Raw genomic sequence first — 9,179 nt, 5'->3', positions numbered from 1 at the left:
ATCACTGAACTCTACCTCTGAAACTAATAATACACATTATGTTAATTTAATTTAAATTAAACTAAATTAAATTTTAAAAAATAATCCCTGCCTCCTGCTATTTATACCCTTGTGGAGCCCCTTCCCCATAATTCCCTCCGGGGTTCAAGTGTGTGACAGATTGAATACAGCTGAAAAAATTAACAAGACAGTAAACAAGTGTTGGAGAGGATGTGGAGAAAGGGGAACCCTCTTACACTGTTGGTGGGAATGCAAGTTGGTGCAGCCACTTTGGAAAACAGTGTGGAGATTCCTTAAGAAATTAAAAACAGAGCTACCTTATAACCCTGCAATTGCTATACTGGGTATTTACCCCAAAGATACAGATGTAGTGAAAAGAATGGCCGTATGTACCCCAATGTTCATAGCAGCAATGGCCACAATCACCAGACTGTGGAAAGAGCCAAGATGCCCTTCAACAGACAAATGGATAAAGAAGATGTGGTTCATATATACAATGGGATATTATGCCTCCATCAGAAAGGATGAATACCCAACTTTTTTTTTTTAAGATTTTTATTTATTTGCCAGAGAGAGAGAGAGAGTACACACAAGCAGGCAGAGAGGCAGGCAGAGGCAGCGAGAGAAGCAGGCTCCCTGCCGAGCAAGGAGCCCGATGCAGAACTCGATCCCAGGACCCTGGGATCATGACCTGAGCCAAAGGCAGTGGCTTAACCCACTGAGCCACCCAGGCGTCCCAACCAACTTTTGTATCAACATGGGTGGGACTGGAGGAGATTATGCTGAGTGAAATAAGTCAAGCAGAGAAAGGGCACCTGGGTGGCTCAGTGGGTTAAGCCTCTGCCTTCGGCTCAGGTCATGATCTCAGGGTCCTGGGATCAAGTCCTGCATCAGGCTCTCTGCTTGGCAGGGAGCCTGCTTCCACCTCTTTCTCTCTCTGCCTGCCTCTCTGCCTCCTTGTGATTTCTCTCTGTCAAATAAATAAATAAAATCTTTATAAAAAAATAAGTCAAGCAGAGAGAGTCAATTATCATATGGTTTCACTTACTTGTGGAGCATAAGGAATAACATGGAGGACATTAGGAAAAGGAAAGGATAAGTGAATTGGGGGAAATCAGAGGGGGAGATGAACCATGAGAGACTTTGGACTCTGAGAAACAAACTGAGGGTTTTGGGGGGAGGGTTAGATGAGCCTGTGGTAGGTATTAAGGAGGGCACGTATTGGGGTGCCTGGGTGGCTCAGCGGGTTAAGGCCTCTGCCTTCTGCTCAGGTCATGGTCTCAGGGTCCTGGGATCGAGCCCCGCATTGGGCTCTCTGCTTGGCAGGGAGCCTGCTTCCTCCTCTCTCTCTGCCTCTCTCTCTGCCTGTCTCTCTGCCTACTTGTGATCTCTGTCTGTCAAATAATGGGTAAAATCTTTAAAAAAAATTAAAAATAAAAAAATAAAGGTGCTCCTTGTCACTGTTATTTTCCTCCCCCCAACCCAATAATGCAAGAGATCCAGCTGAAAGGAGCTAGTAACAATGTCTTCTGCTGGGATCAGAAATCGAACAATGAGAGGAATCAAAAATAGAAAATTCTTACCATCACTGAGTGAATCTAAAATCCCATGAACTGTAAGATGTACTGTTATTTCAGGTACCACTAGAGGGAACGATACTGTGAATTAAATTATGCCTCAAAGTTTTCTTATCACTTTGAATTTTTATTTTCTACTCATCAGAATGATTTTTTTTTAAGATTTTTTATTTATTTGTCAGAGAGAGAGAGAGAGAGAGAGAGAGCGAGCACAGGCAGACAGAGTGGCAGAGGGAGAAGCAGGCTCCCTGTGGAGCAAGGAGCCCGATGTGGGACTCGATCCCAGGTCATGACCTGAGCCGAAGGCAGCCGCTTAACCAACTGAGCCACCCAGGCGTCCCTCATCAGAATGATTTTTGCGGTGTCTGGGTGGCTCAGTCAGGTAAGTTTCTGACTCTTGATTTCAGCTCAGATCTTGATTTCAGAGTCATGAGTTGAAACGCCACATCCGGCTCCATGCCCAGCATGGAGCCTACTTTAAAAAAAAAAAATTTCCTAGACTTATTTAAACAGAAATTTTTAAAATCATTTATCAATACTAAGAAGAATGCTCAACTTTAGGGGTAAGCAATAAAATGCAAAAAGATTCTTTCTTTCAGTGTTGATATGCCTAGCAGACCTGCTTTTGTCTTCATGCCTATTGCCTTGTAGTAACAAAAAAGCTGCAGAGACTCTAGGCATCACACCATATTCAATTTTTTTTAAAAAAGGGAAGTTGGGGCACCTGTCTGGCTTGGTTGGTAGAACATACAGCTCTTGATCTGGGGGTCATGAGTTTGAGCCCCAAGTTGGGTTTAGAGATTACTTAATAAGATGAAATATAAAAAGAAAAGGAAAGAGGAGGATGTAGGTAGAGATGGTATCAGCCACATTACCCTCTTTTATCAGGAAAAGCACAAGTTTTCTTAGACCCCCCCAGTGGATTTCTGCTTGTATGTCATTTGCTAGAACTGTGTCCCATACAAGCAAGCATCTAGAAAAGCAGATATTTTGCCTGTATCTAGGTTCATTGATATCCCAAACAAAAACAGACTTCTACTAGCAAAGAAGGAAATAGATATTGGGAACGAAGCTAATGGTGTCTGCTACAACACTGCTTAATAAATACTAGTTTTATATCCATAGTAAAAAGGAGTTACCCTTTGGCATAAAGCAAAAAACAATGATAGCAAAAATACTTACACTATGAAGCTTACTGGGTTCCAGACACTGTTCTAAGTATTTTAAATATATTAATTCATTTAATACCTACAGTAACTTTGAGGTAAATGCTGTTATTATCCTTGTTTTATGTATTTTTTTATCGTTCCTCATATAATCACAGACTTATCATAATCCTTGGTTCATGACGTATTCCTCATTGGTCCAGCCGTGACTCTTTTTTTACTTTTTAAATATTAGTACCCTCGGGGCACCTGGGTGGCTCAGTGGGTTAAAGCCTCTGCCTTCGGCTCAGGTCATGATCCCAAGGTCCTGGGGAGCCTGCTTTCTCCTCTCTCTCTGCCTGCCTCTCTGCCTACTTGTGATCTCTGTCAAATAAATAAATAAAATATTTTAAAAATAAACAAATAAATAAATATTAGTACCCTCAAATCTTCCAACCAAAATAAAATTAGGATCTTGTCAGTAATTTGGATCTGACTGCCTGGTCTGCCCAAACCATTTTGCTTCCTCCCCTGGCCTGATGTGACCATCGTCTAGAATCCTAAATCTGTCATTCCTCTGCTTTCCTTATATAGTTTCCTTAAACAGTTTTATAGTTTTATTGTGCCTATATATATCATCATAAAATGTATGTGTGTGTGTGTGTATAATATATACCTAATGTTGTTTAAGATTTTATTTATTGGGGCACCTGGGTGGCTCAGTGGGTTAAGCCTCTGCCTTTGGCCCAGGTCATGATCCCAGGATCCTGGGATCGAGCCCTGCATTGGGCTCTCTGCTCAGCAGGGAGCCTGCTTCCCCCTCTCTCTCTGCCTGACTCTCTGCCTACTTGTGATCTCTGTCTGTCAAATAAATAAATAAAATCTTTTTTAAAATTTTTATTTATTGGGGCGCCTGGGTGGCTCAGTGGGTTAAGCCGCTGCCTTCGGCTCAGGTCATGGTCTCAGGGTCCTGGGATCGAGCCCCGCATCGGGCTCCTTGCTCAGAGGGGAGCCTGCTTCTCTCTCTGCCTCTGCCTGCCTTTCTGCCTGCTTGTGCTCTCTCTCTTTCTCTCTGTCAAATAAATAAATAAAATCTTTAAAAAAAAAAAAAAATTTTTATTTATTTATGAGATAGAGAGAGTGGGAGCACTGCCAAGACCCTGGGAATCCTGACCTGAACAGAAGGCAGATGCCTAACCAACTGAGCCACCCAGGTGCCCTTTTATAGCTGTTTCTGACTGTGTATCTTCTCTTGGTACTTTTTCCCCCTAAATGTTACATTGCTAAGGTTCATTCATATTGTTGTGCGTTGCTATAGTCATTCATGTTGATGACCACTTAACACACCATTGTATGAATACACAGCAGTTGTATTCATCCTCAAACCATTCTCTATTGGAGTACCTCTTACATGCTTATAGATTTTTTTCTTTCATGGTTATAACTGGTCTAACTCTATCACATCCATTTGCTAGTAGTTTTGTGGGATTTGAGAAATTTTTCTACATCCTTTTTAATGGCTCCATAAGATCCCGCCTCTTTCTGCAAGACTTGCAATCATGCTTTGCAAATGATTTGTCTCATGTTGTCAGTTATTTCCATTGGGCTACCAGAGAGAAGTGGACCAATAAAGACTTTGATTTGATGATGGGCTTAGCACACAGAGCCCTTAGTTTCACTCAAGAGGAATGTTGGGGGGAGGGGGGAGAGGCGAAGGATGTTAGATCACTGGTGAATATTTCCTTGTTATGATCACTTTTGCTTCCCTGGGCAACCTGGCAAATCTGAGAATTGGTATTAAGAGCCCTAGGATAAATGGAATCCCCCATACCTGGGTAATTCTTTAACACTCCTCCCACAAGAGGCAGAATCTAATTCCCTTCGTTCTTTTTCTTTAATTGTTCACGTTTTTTTTAAGTTCCATGAATCTTTATTTTTTTTATTATGTTATGTTAGTCACCATACAGTACATCATTAGTTTTTGATGTGTGTTTCATGATTCATTGTTTGTGTATAAACCCAGTGCTCCATGCAATATGTGCCCTCCTTAATAACCATCACCGGGCTAACCCATCCCCCCATCCCCTTCCCTCTAAAAATCTTCAATTTGGGGCACTTGGGTGGCTCAGTCATTAAGCGTCTGCCTTTGGCTCAGGTCATGATCCTGGGGTCCTGGGATCAAGCCCCATATTGGGCTCTCTGCTCAGCGGGAAGCCTGCTTCTCCCTCTCCCACTCCCACTCCCACTGCTTGTGTTCCCTCTCTCCCTGTCTCTCTCTGTGTCAAATAAATAAAATCTTTTTTAAAATAAAAATAAATAAATAAAACCTTCAATTTGTTTCCCGGAGTCCATAGTCTCTCATGGTTCATTTCCTCCTCTGGTTTCCCCCCTTCATTTTTCCCTTCCTTCTCCTAATGTCCTCCATGCTATTCCTCATGTTCCACAGATAAGTGAAACCATATAATAACTGACTTTCTCTGCTTGACTTATTTCACTTAGTATAATCTCCTCCAGTTCTGTCCATGTCAGTGCAAAAGTTGGGTATTCATCCTTTCTGATGGCTGAGTGATAGTTCATTCTCTTTATCTGTTCATCTGTTGAAGGGCATCTTGGCTCTTTCCACAGTTTGGCTATTGTGGACTTTGCTGCTATGAACTTTGGGGTACAAATGGCCCTTCTTTTCACTACATCTGTATCTTTGGAGTAAATGCCCAGTAGTGCAATTGCTGGGTCATACGGTAGCTCTATTTTTAACTTTTTGAGGAACCTCTACACTGTTTTCCAGAGTGGCTACACCACTTGCATTCCCACCAACAGTGTAAGAGGGTTCCCCTTTTTCCACATTCTCGCCAACATTTGTTGTTTCCTGCCTTGTCAATTTTTGCCATTCTGACTGGTGTAAGGTTGTATCTCAATGTGGTTTTTTTTTTTTTTTAAGATTTTATTTATTTGCCAGAGAGAGAGAGAGAGTACACACAAGCAGGCCGAGAGGCAGGCAGAGGCAACGAGAGAAGCAGGTTCCCTGACGAGCAAGGAGCCCGATGCGGGACTCGATCTCAGGACCCCGGGATCATGACCCCAGCCGAAGGCAGCGGCTCAACCAACTGAGCCACCCAGGCGTCCCTCAATGTGGTTTTAATTCCCCTTCTTTTGAATACAGGCCAGCCTTGGTGACTCCAAAGAATAAAGTGCAGTAGAAGCTATGCTGTGGGATTTAAAAGGCTCAGTTAAGAAAAGGTGATATAGGGGCGCCTGGGTGGCTCAGTGGGTTAAAGCCTCTGCCTTCGGCTCAGGTCATGATCTCAGGGTCCTGGGATCCAGCCCCGCATCAGGCTCTCTGCTGGGCGGGGAGCCTGCTTCCTCCTCTCTCTCTCTGCCTACTTGTGATCTCTATCTGTCAAATAAATAAATAAAATCTTAAAAAAAAAATTAAAAAAAAAGAAAAGGTGATATAGGGACACCTGGGTGGCTCAGTTAGTTAAGCATCTGCCTTGGGCTCAGGTCATGATCCTAGGGTCCTGAGATCGAGTCCTCCATGGTCCCCCTTGCTCAGAGAAGAGCCTGCTTCTCCCTCTCCCTCTACTGCTCCCCCTGCTTGTGGTCTCTTTCTCTCTCTCTGATAAATAAATAAAATCTTTAAAAAAAAGAAGTCTACATGAGCCCACATGGAGAGACCCCATGGAGGGGAACCCAGTCCCCCAACTGACAGCCCACAGCAATTACCAGACATGTGAGTGAATGAGTCTTCAGAAGAGGCTTTGCTAGTGGTGTTAAGTCATCCTGGATGTCCCCTGTCCAAATTCCTCATCACACACAGTGTTAAGCTAACCCCACATTGTGTCCAAAGTTCATCCACAGAATTCATGTGCATAATAAGTGGTTGTCTTGGGCTATTAAATGTTAGGGTTTTTTATGCAAAGGTTTTTTATGCAAACTAGTAAAGGTTAGATTAGGTTTTTTTTATGCAAACTAGTAAAATTAGTTTTAAAAAAAAGTAACAAATATACCAATTTAAAGAAGCTGGGGATTCCTGGCTGGCTCAGTTGGAAGAGCATATGACTGTTGATCTCTGGGTTGTGAGTTCAAGCCCCACGTTGTGTGCTGAGATTACTAAAAATAATAATAATAATAATAATAATAATAATAATGAATTTTTTAAAAAAAAGATGTGGAAGTTGAGGCCTGGAGATAATAAATATACAGCAAATGGAAAAGTCGAGATTTGAACTTTGACCATTTGACTTGAAAATTTGCTGTTCTTAACCTTGATGTCTCCCCTTACAAACTGTAAATCTGTTTCTTCCCTTGTATTTTCAGGATACCCTTGATAGCTCAGAATGTGACTAATTAACTTGCTCCCCCAATCCTGTGAACCTGGGAGGGCAGTGCTCCCCCAGAAATGTACTTGCTGATACCCTACATAAAGACCACTCAGAAAAAACTAGACTGATCCACAGGTTGTCAAATAAGACTCACAAGTAAGATAAAGGTTAAAAAGTTTAGTTCAGGGATGCCTGGGTGGCTCAGTTGGTTAAGCGGCTGCCTTCAGCTCAGGTCATGATCCTGGGGCCCTGGGATGGAGTCCTGCATCGGGCTCCTTGCTTAGCGGGAAGCCTGCTTCTCCCTCTGCCTGTTCTGCCTGCTGTTCCCCCTGCTTGTGTGCTCGCTCGCTCGCTCTCTCTCTCTCTCTTAAAGAAATAAATAAAATCTTTAAAAAAAAAGTTTAGTTCAGGGCCTAAAAAATGAAGAATATTTTTAAACATTATAAATGTTAATCAGTTAAAAAAGGATAATGTTAAAATGAAGTGGAAGGATAAAAGTAAACTCTTTTACAATATTTTGTCATATTAATAATATTTTTATTTTTCTAGTGTATAAGTTCATGTAAAAATCAATGTGGAGATATCTTTCATTTAAAAGCATTTAAAATGTCAATATTCAAGGTGCCTAGTTGGCTCAGTCAGTAGAGCATATGACCCTTGATCTCAGGGTCATGAATTCAAGCCCTGTGTCAGGTACCACACTCAGTGGGGAGTCTGCTGGAGATTTTTCATTCTCCCTCTACCCCTCCACCCACCCTGCTTGTTCTCTCTTTCTCTTCTCTCTCTCTCTCTCAAATAAATAAATAAATCTGTTTTTTAAAATGTCAATATTCAGAATCAGAATCACTTATAGTGGTATACTTGGTTGAAATAATGTATCATTTTCAGAACATTTCACAAATAAAAAAGACTTACATGATTATCAACTACTTTTCTTTTTTTAAAGATTTTATTTGAGAGAGAAAGGGGGGGGGAACAGGGGAGAGGGATAGAGGCAGCAGACTCATTAACAGAACAAAAGACACCTTTATCATTCTCAACACTTAGGAAGTGCCAAGGAAGGGTTTGGGGATGAAGACCAAATATATATTTCTTTTTTTTTTTTTAAGATTTATTTATTTTAGGGCACCTGGGTGGCTCAGTGGGTTAAACCTCTGCCTTCCGCTCAGGTCATGATCCCAGGATCCTGGGATCGAGCCCCGCATCCGGCTCTCTGCTCCGTGGAGAGCCTGCTTCCTCCTCTCTCTCCCTGCCTGCCTCTCTTGCCTACTTGTGATCTCTGTCAAAAAAATAAATAAAATCTTTAAGAAAAAAGATTTATTTATTCATCTTTTTTGTGGGAGGGCGGAGCACAGAGAATCTTAAGCAGAATCCATAGTGAGCATGGAGCCGGACACGGGGCTCAATCTCACAACCCCGAGATCATGACCTGAGCCAAAACCAAGAGTCCAAGAGTCAGATGCTTAACCGACTGAACCCCAGGCATCCCAAATATGTATTTCTTTTTTTTTTTTTTAAGATTTTATTTACTTATTTGACAGAGATCACAAGTAGGCAGAGAGGCAGGCAGAGAGAGAGAAGAGGGGGGAAGTGGGCTCCCTGCCGAGCAGAAAGCCCAACGAGGGGCTCGATCCCAGGACCCAGGGATCATGACCTGAGCCGAAGGCAGAGGCTTTAACCCACTGAGCCACCCAGGCACCCCCCAAATATGTATTTCTTATAATAAATCACAATATCATATTTAGCTGTTATCTCTTCAAATACGCTACCCTATTCTTCTCTTTTCCCTTCCTCTTCCTCCTTCCTTCTCTTCTTCTTCCTCCTCTTTTTCTTTTCCTTCTCCCTCTCCCTCTCCTCCCCCTCCTTCTTCTTCTGCTTCTACTTCTTCCTCTTCTCCTCCCCTTCCTCCTCCTCCTTCTCTTTCTCTCTCTCTCCCTCATTGTCTCTCCCTCTCTCTCTCTCTCATCAGACCATCTTATTATATTCTTCCTACCTCTTAACTTCTCATACAGATTTTCCACCTTTTTGTCGTTCTGTACTACAGTCTGGATAATGTCTCCTGACCTATCTTCTGGTTAATTATCACTTCATCTGTGTCTAATCTGCTATCAAATATGCCCACCAAAATTTTAATT

The sequence above is a fragment of the Martes martes genome, assembly GCF_963455335.1.
Source record: "Martes martes genome assembly, chromosome: 6".
Lineage (NCBI taxonomy): Eukaryota > Metazoa > Chordata > Mammalia > Carnivora > Mustelidae > Martes > Martes martes.
Note: the sequence above shows the minus strand (reverse complement) of the source record.